At 56.7% G+C, this 14,593-nt stretch overlaps 1 protein-coding gene across 1 annotated transcript in view; it reads left to right on the top strand.

Moving 5' to 3' along the window:
- SULT4A1 (sulfotransferase family 4A member 1) overlaps positions 1–14,593 on the top strand; it is a 33,991-nt gene that overhangs the window by 2,539 nt on the left and 16,859 nt on the right. The window lies entirely within an intron of this gene.

The raw sequence follows: 14,593 nt of genomic DNA on the forward strand, positions 1-14,593 counted from the left end.
TAAGGAAGGGTCCTGGCATTCATGCTGGCCTCTGCTCCCTGGCACCCTTTGTGTCCAGACGCTTTTCTAGGTGCTGGGGTTGCAGGAAGAAGTCCCATCTGCTGCCTGCCTGCCCTCAGTGAGCTCACCATCTGCTGGGGGACAGCGGGGTGGTTGGTGCCAGAACCGGGACAAGTAGCCAGGGCTAACAGAGGCCCCTGAGGGAGCCCACGGGGCCCCTTGGGTTCCCAGTGCCCAAGTCTGGGAGGTTGGAATGGCCTTGCAAGCGGCCAGAGCTGGAAGGGCTTATAGAGCCCCGTGTCTCCTCCTGCCCCCTGGCTGATGGGAACAGGGGTTCACAGCTCTGGGGGATTTCTGGTGGTAGTTAGATCCTGTTTTTTCCCTCAACACCCACCACACTCTAGGAGCGTTTCTGTGTTCCTGACATTTCAGCTCAGGTGACAGGTTAGGTCAGTAGCCTCCAGCCACGTGTGGCTTTTAAATTCAATGAATCGAGATGAAGTAAAAGTAGAAATTCAGTTCCTCAGCAGCACTTGTCATGTCTCAGGTGCCCGGTCACTACATGTAGCCTGTGGCTGTCATATTAGACTACAGGGATGTTAGAAGCTTCCATCGTGGCCAGTTCTCTGGGATGGCACCAGTTCAAACCATGGTCCCGATACTGGGAGGCACTGTGCCTTCTGAGGAGGCCTGTTCTATCTCTGTCCTTGTCTGTCATCGTTCACCTTATTGCTCTTTGATCCCAAGATGGTTGTGTTAAATCTGGTCATCTGCGGAAACATCTAGCAGCTGTCCGTGCTGGGCGGCAGTGAGCACTGCTGTTGGTTTTGTCAGCAGGTTCCTGGTTCCCTGAAGTCATGGAGCATCAGCTTTGGGATATGCTCCTTGGCTGAGCCAGAGCGCCTGCTTCTTGATGTTGTTTTCATTTTGGTTCCAACCAGCCCTGAAGGGCATCCACATTCTCCTGTCACTGACTTGGAGGGAAGAAGTGAATCACCGCTGGGGGGTGAGGGCACCGGGCTCCCAGTTCTGGCCCTGTTGCCGTGTGACCTCAGTTTGCCCATGAAGAATGAGGGGATTGGACCTGATGGATGCATCTAAGTCTGAACTTTTAAGATAGCTTGGGATGGGGAGGCTGGCGGGGGAGACCCGCAGGTCCCAGGCTACGTGGATGACCTCATTTTGTTTATATGCACATGTCACCAAGCCTAGGAGAGGCAGGTTGGGGAGTGTTGTGAATGTGGTGACACTCTCTTCAAGGAGCTGACAGTGACGTTAGGAAGCCGGGCTCCTGATGCTGAAAGCTAACTGACGTGTCAGGGTGGGGTGGTTATTCTCAGGGTTAAGTCAGAGGCTCAAGAAGGAGCATCACTGGAGGGCTGCATGGAGGAGGTGGCCTGGGGCTGGGCGGGATTACCAATTACAGCTACAGTCCCAGTGTCTATCTCTTTTGAGCCCCAGAGTGAGCCTGTGTTCTTGTGATTGTCTCTTTTTTGTAGATGGATACAGTCCAGTGAGGGGCGAAGAGGGGAAGAGGTGGAACCGGCATCTGAGTGTGCAATTTTTACCTGTAGATGGTGGAGGTGATCGAGCCACAGAGAGTGGGAGGAGAGATAGTGGCGATGGGCGCCCAGGTGTGTCCCAGATGTTCGCGTATGGCATCTCCTATCATTTTCCCACAGCCTGGGGAGGAGGCCATTCACGGCCTCGGTGCGTGGACCGGGAGGCAGGCTAGGACACGTTGGGGGGGCCTGTCTCCACTGAGAGCTTACGTTCATCCTGGGATCAGCGTGCCGGCCCCTGTCCTTCAGCTACACCGCGCGGGGTGACTAGTGCTCTTCAGCATGGCGGTTGGTGGCCTGCGTCCCAGAGAGGCAGGCAGGGGTTCGAAGGGCGAGGCCTTGCTCCCCAGCAGCTGTGCCCTTCCTCTTTCCTTTCCCTCTCCCCCTGCTCCTTCCCTTTGCTCCTCTCCTGCCGCCTGCATGTAAGCAGGACGCTGGGGATGGGGATGGGGAAGAGGGTGGCACGTCCAGGTTCCTGGGTTGGCGAGGGGGACCTCTCTCCTTACTGCTGCGTGGGCCTGGTAGAGCGGCCCCCAGGGCTCTGGAGAGAGAAAGGAGGAGGGGCGCCTTGACTCCTGTGGGATAGGAGGAGACTCCCAGAGCCCCACACACCCCCTCTCCCGCCCCCAGCTCCAGGGTCCCATCCTCATTCCCCACCACGCCTTCCTCCTCAGCTCTGATGACTTCTCCTGCCTCTCCTCCCACATGCACTTTGTTACCCACTTTGTTACCCAGTCCGCTTATTTGTCCCCTCCCTGTCCCCACTGATGGGGAGCTGGGGCTCAAAGGGCCGGGCCTTTCTGCTGGTTAAAGCAGTAATTAGATCCTGGTTTTTCCTGCAGCGCTCCACTATTGAGAGTATTTCTGCGTTTCTGACGTTTCAGCTCAGGTGACAGGTTAGACTGCACCGCCCACGTCAGTAGCCTCCAGCCACATGTGGCTTTTTAAATTCAATGAATCGAGATTAAGCAAAAGTAGAAATTCAGTTGCTCAGGAACACTTGCGGTGTCCCAGGTGCCCTGTCGCTGCATGTAGCCCGTGGCTGTCCTGTTGGACTGCACCTAGTGGGCTCTCAGGTGTGCCTGCCCCCCTCCACCCCTGCTCCCGTCTTGGGATCCTCCCTCTCTCACCTGGAACATCGCCTGGCCTCCCCCCTCAGTCTACCTCTCACTCTGTAGCTGAAGTGACCTCTTAGAAACAAACCTGACCCCGGTCGCTCCCTCATCTTCGCTGACTCTTCTTTGCTTCAGGCAACGATAAGCTCCGTATCCTGTTCTCCTGGGACCTGGACTCCTCACCTGCCAGGCCCGTGGAACCATCGGAAGGCGCCAAGTTCTTTCTTTTTTCTTGCCTTTGCTCCTGCATCTGGTGTACTCTTCCCCTCCCCGTCCCTCTCCTCCTTCCCCTTCCCTCTGATCCTGATGAGGACTTCTCACCTTCATGGTGCTACTCATCTGTTAAGTGTGGGACCAGCCGTCCTCCTTCCTGGGTCTCCCTCCTGGTGTCATTCAGCACTCTAGAGGAGTCGCCCTGTTGTCTTCTGGCTTACATCATTCCTGATGAAAAGTTTGGTTATAATTCCTTGTTCCTTTGTGGAGTGGGTCTCTTTTCTTCTGAGTGCCTTCAAGATTTTCTCTTTTGATTTTCAGCACTTTGAACATCCAGATATCTATTTTTTGGTTGGGGGGCTGATAACTTCTGCTTGGGGTTCTCTGAGCCTCGTGGATCTGCAGTTTGTTGCCTTTCATTATTTTGGAAAAATTCTCAGCTATTAGCTCCTCAGATATTTTTTCTGTCTTGTTCTTTCTCTTTCCTTCTGAGATTCCAGTTACGTATGTGTGAGATAGATATTGTCCCATAGCTCTTGGATGTTTTTTCGTTCTTTCTCTTTGGGAAAATTTCTGTTGACCATTCTTTCGGTTGGCTGATTTTTTTCCTCCACCGTGTCAGATCTATGAAGTCAAGTCTGTGAGCCATTCAGAAGCATTCTATGTTTCTGTTTCTGTGTTTTGATTTTTCCTCTGGCTTTCTCACTTTTAGTTTCCAAGTCGTTGCCAAAATATCTTATCTGTTCAAGCATGGTGTCCACCTTTTCTGTGAAGTCTTTTAACATGTTAAACAGACTTATTTTAAATTCTCAGAGTCTGATTCTTTTGATTGATTTGTCTCTTGACATGAGATTAATTCCTTTTTCTTCAGTCTTTTTATTTTTTTATTTTTTATTTTTTTAATTTTTTATTTATTTATGATAGTCACAGAGAGAGAGAGAGAGGCAGAGACATAGGCGGAGGGAGAAGCAGGCTCCATGCACCGGGAGCCTGATGTGGGACTCGATCCCGGGTCTCCAGGACCGCGCCCTGGGCCAAAGGCAGGCGCCAAACCGCTGCGCCACCCAGGGATCCCCTCTTCAGTCTTTTTAAAAGGAGTATACTTTTTGATTGAATGCTGGACACAGTGTTCTGACTCTGGAGACAAAGGTCAGTTGTATTTATGCTTGGAAATGGGCCTGCCTTTTTCTGCCACACCGTTAGCATTGGAGGGGAGTCAGTCTGGTATGAGTTGGGCTGTACTTGGGTTCTACTGCTGCTCTGGTCACTTGAATGACCTACTTGTCTTAATTCCTATAGCATCACCTTGTGCTTAGCATGGGGCTTTTCTGGAGGCTCTTTCCCTGTTGTTCCTGATCCCCACACCCTTGTCCTTCCCCCAGGGGTAAACCATTGTTAGTTGTTGCTCTGATTTGCTGGCTTACAGAGGAAGGATTTCGAGAGGGATGTGCTCTGTCATCTGGTCCAGCTGCAGCCTTAGAGTTTCAGGCTTAGGCAGGCTCTGAGCTCCTGGGTTTTGGTGGAGTTCTCTCAGAGATCCCGCAAATGCCACCACCCTGGCAGCAGCCAACTCAGCCTTGATGGTGGATCTTGCACAGGAGAGTTTTACTTCTCTCTTGCAGTATTTAGGGGTCTCTGATAGAGCCCCGGGGATGGTTTCTGCTCCCCACTGAGGGCAGAGGTATTTTTCTTTAACCCATTCAAAAGCCACATTGGTTCTTCAACCAGGGCTCTTGGGGCAATAGGATTGGCTCTTCCTCCAGTGTCTTAAAGCATTTTTCCCAGAGAGAGAGAAAGGACCCTGGCACGGTTCCCCTTTTCCTGCAGCCCTAGCACGGAGGCACTCTGTCTCCAGCCTGCCAGCCCTCGTCCTTGTGAGAACCAGACCTGAGTGTGTTTGATGCCAGCCTTCTCCTTGTGTCTGGCTCTGCAAGCTCACAGTTTAGTCTTTGCAGTTAGTAGTTTACCTGAATTCTTCTTTCCCACTTGCATGGAGCCTTGCGTCTCTGCCTGACCGTCTGGAGGGCCTGTCTTTCAGGATTTTCTGCTTCTTGGTGGTCCTGCAGCTTTAGCTGTCTGATGGACTTGGAGTCAGGGGAGGATCTTGTCCATCTAGTCTTTCCTTGTTAGTGTAGAGCCATGCTTCTCCCAGTTCCCTGCGCCCTGGGGGAAGCGGCACCACTTCCTTGTGTCTTGACAGTCAGATGAGGCAGTAGGCAGGCCTGCAGCTTCTGGAACAGCAGGTGGTGTGCTGTATCACATGATCTCTGCTGTTAGTAGGGAGCGATGACCCTGCACAGGCTTATGGAGGGCATAAAGGTTAGCAAAGGGGGTGTTGGGATGTGGAAACCTCCCCAGGGCATGCTTTGCAGAGTTACGGAGTTTTCTGGGAGCCAAATAAGTCATTTCCAGAAGGAGTAGAAAGCCAGAGACCCCAGGTTGGGCTTGTGTGTGTTCTGTGGTGCACAGCTAGCTCTCAGGAGGCCCGGCTCAGCCTGAAATGAGCCAGGGCATCCTGGGCCTGCACTCCCCACCCCCCGGTGACAGGGCAGTGGACTGGTCCATGGCTGTTTGTCTTTCTCAAGCCTCAGAGCAGGACCAGGAGGTGTGAGCATTTCCTGTATCTGTGCTGGGTGCCATAGCTTCACTGGGAAGGAGGCCCACTTGCAGGTGAGGAAGTGAGGCCCAAGGAGAAGCCGGCCCAGGTGCTGGCAGTAGAGCCCCTGGCTCTGGGCGGGCTGGCCCCCAGGGCCATGTGTTGGGTACAAACCTACTCCACCTCCATGTCAGGGCCATGTGTTGGGTACAAACCTACTCCACCTCCATGGTCAGCCCCACGGTCACCACCACTGATGCCTTCGGCAGCAGACATCACGACATGCAATCCACGTGGTGGTCCTCACCATGCTGCTGGGGAGACAGGCCTAGAGGGGCTCAGGGCTCATCCTTGCTCAGCATCCGGGTGTTAGGGAGTGGCCGAGCCAGGATTTCAGACACAGCCAGGATTTCAGACACAACGTCTATAAGCCGGTGCCCCAGGGGCATGCCTTTGGTTGGTCTGCCTCTCCCGGGAGGGGGCGTGCTCGGTCTGGGAGAGCCTGAAGCAGGGGTTGGAATGGAGAAGTGAGGTGGGAGGTGGTCTCAGGAGTGGTGCCCTCGTGGGTCCTGGGGCTCTGCCTGCGGGGGGCTCCAGAGAGGGTGCGGATATGGCCCAGGGGCTCCCTTGAGGGGAGGAGGCCAGTGCTCTCCGGCCAGTCCTGTCTCTCAGCGGGTGAGGATGCTCGGGGCCTTGGCTCCTGGCACTTCCCTCCGAGTGGGAAGCGAGAGCCTTCTTGTGTGGGGCCCATCTGCTCGAGCTACAGGTGATGACATCCAGGGTGGCTGGGGTGGGCGGCTGGGCACTGAGAGGGTCTGTTGCAGGCAGGGCGGCTTACAGCCACCTGGCCTGAGTCTTGGTTTCGGGGGAGGCCGTCACCCTTTCTGCGTCCTGCTCTTGGATGTGGGGGTGATGTGCCCTGTCTCGCAGAGCGGTTGGAGGGTTGAATGTGGTAATGTGCCTGTAGCGCCCTGCTTGGGCCTAGTACTTTGTTAGGCCCTGTTTTCTTTGTCCCTCTTTCGTGTCAGCTCCACCTGGAACATCTTGGGTTTGTTGCTGCGTGAAAGACCTCTTGGACTCAGTGCCTTGAAACAAGACTGTTACTATAGCCTAGTGTCTGCTGTCGCTGGTCTTGGCCAAACCCCCACGCGCCTGCGGGTCAAGTGGAGGCTTCAGGCCTGGCTGGGCTGAGCAGGGCAGCTCTGCTCCAGGTGTCTCTCCTCGTGCTGGGACGTGTGGGCTAGCCAGGGAATGTCCCCCTCTCGGTGGCGGCAGAAGCATGCAGAGTTCTGTGGCTTTGCCTCTTGCTTGGCCACAGCAAGCCACTGATTGTGCCCAGCATCAGAGAGAGGCGCTGCCTTCTTCAGGAGGAGCTGTGAGGCCACATGGCAGAGTGTGGGTGGGGCATGGTGGAGACCGAGGGCTCCCACTGCTGTCCACCACAGTGTCCCCAATGATTCACTGGCTTGTCCCATCCTGAGGGTCCTTTGTCAGAGGCTACTTTTTAAGAGGAGCCTCCCCTGACTTTGCTGGGCCCTCATAGGAGGTGGGGCCTCTCCCTCGTGGGTGGAGCCGCAGCATCTGCCTGGTGGACCCGCACCCTCTTGGGAGGGGTTTGTGTGTAGGGGCCTGCACGTGTGTCAACATCTGTGATCCCAGGAACTCAAAGCCCAGGAGAGTTTCCTGCTTGGAGCTGGAGGGCCAGAGGTGTGGTGGCCATGTCAGGCCCGCCAGACTTGAAGGAAGAGCTCGGCTGGAGGCCTGGGCCCCAGATCCTAGGGGCTTCATCAGACAGGGACTGTGGGAAGCCAGGGCTGTCAGGTGTGCTACAGACACCTCGTCATCTCAGTAGGTGTGTGTGTGTGTGTGATGTGTCCAGCAGGGGCACAGATGCTGGCATGGGGAGCTCTGTGGGCCGAGAAGCTGAGTTCCCTCAGTGGTGGGGGGCAGTCCCAGCCACTTCCTCCCTCTGCCTCAGCCTCATTCCATCCCCAGCTGTGGGGGCTTCAGGGTGAGAGCTGAGGCCTGGAAGTGAGAACATGTGGCTCAGAGCCTTGGTTTTGCTGCCTATTTGCTTTGTAAGCTTTGGGGGAGTGTATGTATATTGTATGTGTATGTGTGTCTATCTGTAACATGTACGTATGCAGTGTTTGTATACATATGTGTTATCTTTGTGTGTGGTATGTGTGTTGTATATAGCGTATATGTGTTGTGTGTGTCATGTGGTTGGTGTGTATGACTGTGGTATGTGTGGTGTGAATGTGGTGTGTGTGTCATGTAAGTGTGTGATGTGTATGAAGGTGTGTATGTATTGTATGTATAAGTCTGGTGTGTGTGTCACGTATGTGTGTGGTGTATGAATGTGTGTGGCATGTGGTATGTATGTCATTTGTGTGTGTGTGTATGGTGTTTATGGCTCTGCGTGGTGTGTGTGTGTGATGTGTATATGTGTGCAGCGTGTATGAGTGACAGTGTATAGAGTGTGGTGTGTATCGTGTATGTGTGGTGTGTATGAATGTGTGTGGTGTGCGGGGTGCCATATGTATATGTGGTGGCATGTATGAGTGTGTGTGTGTGGTGTGTGTGAGGAAGCACTCAGTTCTGGGGTCCAAGATGAGGGGCTGGGTTCTGGGTTCCTGGCCTGCTGGCGTCTGCGACCTGGGGCAGTTCACCTCTGTGCTGGTTCTTCGCATGTGAAATCTGACGGTGGTGGTCACCGAGGGGCTTATGACAGTCGAATGAGGACATGGCTGAGTTGTTGTGACTGTGCCTGGGACGCTGAGCACCGTTCCCACTGTTGCTAAGGTGACACCGGGCACCTGTGTGAGCCACGGAGTGCTTCTGGTCTCCCATTGCACCCGTTGCAGCCGAGGGACTGGGCTGCATCTGTCTGGGGCGCCCTGTCCCCTCATGTATCTGGAGGTTCCCGTGAGAGCTGAGAGGGCACATGTGAAGGCTCCCAGGAGGGGCGACAGGAGCTTACCTGGTGGTGAATCATCCCTGTGCTCTCTCTTCTGGGCAGGAGCGTCCTGGGGGCCGTCTCAGCCTGTGTGAGGACAGCCTGGGGCGAGGCCTGGGAGCACCTTGGTCTTGGGTGGCCCGGGCCCACTCTGGGGTACAGCTTCAGATGCTTGGCTCTCGGTGTTCCTGGACGGTCCCAGCTGTAACACGTCACTGTCTGGTGACTCCAGACCGTGGCACATTGATGGGGGGGGTGCCCATTGAACACGTGTGCTCATGTCTGCTTCCTCTTAAGACCTCACTATGTGATAATCAAGGAGGAGAAAGGTCTGAAACCCTCAGAGGAGAAGAGGCAGGGACTTGGGGTGACGGATACCCGTGGACCCCACGATCGGATGCGGTGGCCGAGTATTCACTGACTTAGCAGGCAGAGGGTCGAGATCCGGGTGGCAGGAGGGCCGCAGGGGTGCATGAACTCTTTCCAGCTGTGGGGCTCCAGCAGCGGGGGGCACCGGACAGCTGAGGGGTGGCAGCTGAGGGGGGGACACAGCACTGGGATGTGGATTCGGGGATGTCAAGCACAGACAGCTGTAGGCTGGGATGCAGTGCCATATTGGAAGTAGGGGTCAGGGGCAAGCTGCATCCTTGTGAGAGAAGTGCTGCTTGGCTCCCGGGAGGCAGATGCTCCCCCAGGCCGGCGAGCCGAGGCATCTCTGGAGAGACTGGCCCCGCGGACGGCTGTAGCAGTGCCGTGCCCCTGGGAGTGTGCTGCCATGGACACGGGAGGCCCCCCAGATGGCTGCGTCCGGGGGCTCATCCTACCTGCAGACGGACTCAAGGCACTGGGTCTTCAAGTCTCCAAAACTTGGAGAGGGACAGAGACCTGCAAACTCAAAAGGTGGAAAGGGAGCTCGGAGGAATCCAGGGCGACATACAAACGGAGGAAAACCTAGGAGGGCAGTCCCCCTGCCCCCCTGTACTCCTGCGTCTCTGGAGCCGCCTCGGAGAGTGAAGACAGACGTGCCTCCCCGAGGACAGACGGGAGCCAGGGCACATCTTGACAGAACCCAGATTGAGAGTTCGGGCGTGGAAGGTCTGACAACCCTGTGCTGAGGTTTGGATGGGCAGGCGGGGAGATATCTCCCGAAGTAAAAGAAAAGTCTTTATGGAATGAGGGCAGACAGGGCAGAGACAAGAAAATCGGAAGATCTCGGGGTTCCGGGAAGAGAACAGAGTAGGAGGAGAGAACGTTTAGGAACCCCGGGTGTCCAGAACCCGAGGGCAGGAGCTAGGGAGCCCCCCCTCCCTCAGTGCCTGGCATGACAGACAGACGGACAGACGGGAGGAGGAGCATGGAGCTTGCTCCCGGGAAGCCTCTGGGCTCCAGAGGCCAGGCCGCCGTCGAGGACCGGGGAGCGGGCGCCCAGAGTTCTCAGCACTGGCAGCGGGAGTCAGGATGCGGTTCTGGGGCCCAGCCTCTCCAGCCCTGAATTCTCTGCACAGCCGAACAGCCGGGCACAGCCAGGCAGACGCCGATGCTCGTCCTGGTCAGGCCCGTGCTTGGGACACAGCGAGAGGGTGGGCTCCGCAGCGCGTGGGAGACCCCAGCGGGGGGCCCGGGGAGTGGCCGCATCCAGCTCGAGGAGACCCCGGGTCACCCGCGGGACTGAGAGCATCCAGAGGCCTTGCTGCAGCCGGGGACAGGATTGCGAGTGGCCACAAGGCAAACGAAGCAAGCAGACGAGCAGTGATTTACTCCAGGAGAATGAAGTCTTGGCCGAGAAGGTAAGTGCCATCGCTGCGGGACTACCGTGGAGCAGAACATGCGGTAAACGCCCAGGTAAGAGCACGCTCCTGCTGGGCCCCCGCCGGGAGGAGGGAAGCTGGTGTGAGTGAACCTGGCCAAGTCCTTGTCTTCCTCTGTTGAAAATCAGTAGCCCGTGGAAACCGTGTAAATTGTGAAAGAATGCAGCCCGGGTGGCTCAGCGGTTTAGCGCCACGTTCAGCCCAGGACGTGATCCCGGGGTCCCCGGATCGAGTCCCATGTCAGGCTCCCTGCGTGGAGCCTGCTTCTCCCTCGGCCTGTCTCTGCCTCTTTCTCTCCCTCTCTCTTTGTGTCTCTCTGTGTCTGAATGAATGAATGAATGAATGAATAAATAAATAAATGAAATCTTTAAAAAAAAAGATTGTGAAAGATCTAAGCACATCAGAAAATTGAGGGTAAGAGAAGAATCAACCAGCGGTTTGCTCTGCGCGAGATTGGGGGTGGGGAGGAGAACCGGTTTTCCGTTCCTCGCCCGCTAGTGCTCTGTGAGTTTTTAAACAAGGTATGTGTGTGACTTTCTTTAGTAAACGATAACAGTGAAAATAAAAGAATGCCACAGGGTTTCAGCCCCAGGATCCTGGTGGTTTGGGGCCCAGTTCTGATTTATCCTGGCCCTGGAGGAGTAAGTGGTTCCTTCTGTCCCCAGTGTTCTGGTGGGAATTTTGATGGGCTCTCCCCCCTTGTGGTGAGGCAGGACTGATTTTTGGGGAGTTCCACCCAGAATGCCATTGGCTTCCGAGGGGTCTGGACCCAGCATCCCAGGGTCAGAACGCACTGCCCCTGCCCGTGGGAGCAGGGATCTGGCTGGAGTCAGCAGAAGCGCTTCCGGAAAGGATCATGTCCAGTGGATTTGGAAAGCGCGAGGCGTTATTCCCCAGGAAGGCAGCGCTGCCCTGCCGCCCTCCCGGGCCCAGGTTTGAAAGCCTGGCTCTCCTCTGCCTCACTTTGGGTTTGCCAGCAGTCAGGCTGGCTCCTGCTGCTGGGTTCCTCCTGCGCCCGCCTCCCCCACTGGCCTCCTGCTGCCGTGGAACAGTTGGGGGTGCTGGGTCCCACCTCACCCCCACCTGCTTGGCTCAGTGGCTGCAGGAGTGGAGGGCCTTCTGGCCTGGATGCAGCCCCTGCAGTACCTCCTCACCCCCATTTCCCTGCAGGCTACGTGGTGGGTTCACACGGGGCTGGCTTCTCTGCCCTTATGTCCACTGGGCATGCTCAGAGGCCCCCGGGGGTGGGGGGGCAGGTGGGGACTTCCACACTTGGGTCCCCCACTCCAGAGGAGCACTCCCCTTCCCGGCTCAGTGACTTCAGGCTAGTAACCTAAACTCTGAGATTCTGTGGCCTTATTGGTGTAAGGGGTGCTCCTAAACCCTCCTCCTGACTTGTGCAGGAGCCGCCCCCCATGTCACGTGTTGCTCAGGATGTGGCTTTGACAGGAAGGGCCTGACGGCTTGTGTCCCTTGTTGGGATGAGGGTGGGCTGGGTTGGCAGGAGGCTGTGCTGTGTCCTCGAGTGTGGGTGGTTCTGGTAAGTGGAGCCTGTCACGGCATTAGGAGCTCGGAGAGATTCTCATTTGTATTGAGCCTCTTTGGCTGGGAGCAGGTCACTTCGTGGCCCTGTGCTCAACAGCCTGTGAAGAAGGGGGGAGCATTGCCACATGTTCTGGTGGGGGAGCAGGGACCCCCAGGGCCAGCCCTTGGTGCAGGCTTGTTAAATGAATAAAGGGGAGGGTGGGGGTTACCCCTTGAATGGCCACCAGATCCTAAGTGAGGACTTTGACCTAATTGCTATGTAGGAGACACATGGCTCCACTGAGTGGGGGTGTCCCAACAGCTGGGCAGGGAGCTGGGGTGCCCAGGGTGGGAAGGGCTCAGACAGGGGAAGGCTGACTGGGTGCCGAGGATGTGTGGAAGTTGCAGGAGGTCACAGATACAAGCACGCACGACCAGTCCTGTTTCCCAGGTGGGGTGGGGGAGACTCTAGAGTCTTCATTCAGTCGTCAGGCCCATGGGTTTCCGAGCACCTACCACGTTAGGATTGTGACGTGAGTATGGTCAGTAGAGTAATGGCCTCCAGACATGTCCACGTCCTAATGCTCCAACCTGTGAGTATTTCAACTTTTGTGCTGAGGAGGCTGGAGGCAGCGTTCAGATGGGAGGTTATCCTGGGTGTGCTCACGGGGGTTCCTGCCAGAGGAGGAAGGTGGCAGGGCGATCAGTGTGGCTACAGCTGCAGGCAAGACAAGGAATTGCCCCTGCAGCCTCTGGAGGGGAGCAGTGGTGCCCACACCCTGATTTGAGCCCCGCGTGGCCTGTGTTGGCCTCTGGCCTCCAGAGCTGTGGGGTGGTAGTTGTTGTTAGAAGCCACAGCAGCCATAAGCACCAAGATGCCTTCTCTGTCCTCACAAGCTCATGCCCAGTGTATCAAATGCAGTAGGACAAGAGGCAGGGGGTGTGGTTGGGGGGGCACAGATGAGACGGGGTACCTGGGAAGGCTTCTGGGAGCTGCGGCTCCAAGATCACATCCAGGTTGGAGGCAGGAGGGCGGCCTGTTGAAGGCTTGGGTCATGGGGTGCTGAGTTCTGGGGGAGATGGGAAACCCGGCCATAGCCCAGAGTGCCAGAGGGGTGGAGAGAGAGGAGGGGGCCGAGAGCCTCCGGGACACAGCAGGTGGAGGGGTCGCCGCAGCCAAGGACACCGGGAGAGGGGCCAGCTGGGCTCATGCTGTTGTCTGGGGCACCGCCAGGGTGGTGGCAGTGGACGTGGAGAGGAGTGGCCCGCGGGGAGAGGCATGGGTGCAGCTGGCACCTGGTGCAGACCCCGTGGACGGCGCAGCCTGTGTTTGGTCTTTGGTTATGGTGACCCACCAGTGTCATTGTCATCATCATCTCTGGCTGGTTTTTTCCTGTGAACATGTCGTCACATCTTGCCAGCTGGCTTCCGCCCTGGAGAGGCCAGGGGCTGCTTGCCGCACTCGTCCTGTGTGCCCTGTTGGCTGCCCGGGGGCCAGAGGCATGCAGCAGGCCCTCCAGTAGCTTATGCTGAAGGCTGGGGAAGGCCAGGCCGAGTTGCTTGAGCAGGAAGTGGACGTGCTGGACAGGGCCGGTGGGGACAGGCCAGTGGGGGGGCCAGGGGAGAGCTTCCTTGGGCTCTAACGAGGCTGGTCTTCCGGCGTAGGAGATGAGGATGGAGATGAGGATGGGGCTTGTGGAATTGATACGTCGATGTGAAATGATGTTAATGTGCAGGGCGTCTGTCTGGGGCATTGCCTGTGGGGGCAGGGAGCACTAGAAATAGGTCCTGAGGATGTCACCAGACAGGCCAGGGACTCTGCCCACACACTGATTTCGGGGGGCATGGGCTCCCCAGTGCAGGTGCCCTGGGCTGTTGGGTGAATGGACCTCCCCAGGAGGAATAGGGTGGAAGCCACACACTGGCCGTGTGACCTGGGGCACAGCTTGGCCTTGGGCTTCTCATCTGTAAATGGGGGTGATCATAGTCTCCACCTTTCAGGCTGGTGGGAGGATCCTGTGGGTAACAGGTAAAGTTATTTCTGTTTGAATTTTAAAAACCATCACACTATTTTCTTTAGTGCCTTTGCTCCAAAGCTGCTTCCTCCAGGAAGTCTTCCTGGATCAAGTTATCTTCTTCTGATTACTCAGCACCCAAGGTTTGCTTCAGAAAACAGGAACTGAGCACAGCCACGTGCTGGCTCTCCTGGTACAACAAAGAACCAGGCTTTACGGTAGGAGAGTGGGAGCCTGTAAAGGAATGTGCAGCTGTTCCTGGCCAGTTGGCATGGTGTGGGGGGGCGGGGAGTCCTCACCTGAAGGGCCGTGGGAGGGAGGAAGGGCCTGCAGGCCGTGGGGAAGACCTTACTCTGAGGAGACGTGAGGCCGCTGCGGATGGTCGTCGTGGACGAGGGATGCCAGCTGATGCCGTCTGACGCCCATGTTGGAATGATGGATCTGCTTTGTTGAAACCAGACTGACGGGTCGGGGGAGCTGGGCCGAAGCAGAGAACTATGGGAGGCTCTCACTGCGCGGTCTGGGATGGAAGGGCCAGCTCTGCACTCACCTTGACGGCAGATCCAGAGGTTGCTGAGGTGTAGACCCAATCAGGGCACGCGTAGGCTGGCTGTTTGTTGCAAGGGCAGGCCTGTCCCGGTGGGGCAAAGGGTGGCGGGTGCTCCTGGGCGGACAGCTGGGTGGAGGGTGGAGCTGGCTTTCCGGGGGACGCAGTATGAGGCCCTCTGGGGAGTGCAAGCAGCCAGGAGAGCAGGGGTCTGAGGCAGTGTTTGGGGCAGTCAGTCGGTGTTTCAGGGTGGG

This window comes from Vulpes lagopus, chromosome 5 (assembly GCF_018345385.1).
Source record: "Vulpes lagopus strain Blue_001 chromosome 5, ASM1834538v1, whole genome shotgun sequence".
In the NCBI taxonomy this organism is placed as follows: Eukaryota; Metazoa; Chordata; class Mammalia; order Carnivora; family Canidae; genus Vulpes; species Vulpes lagopus.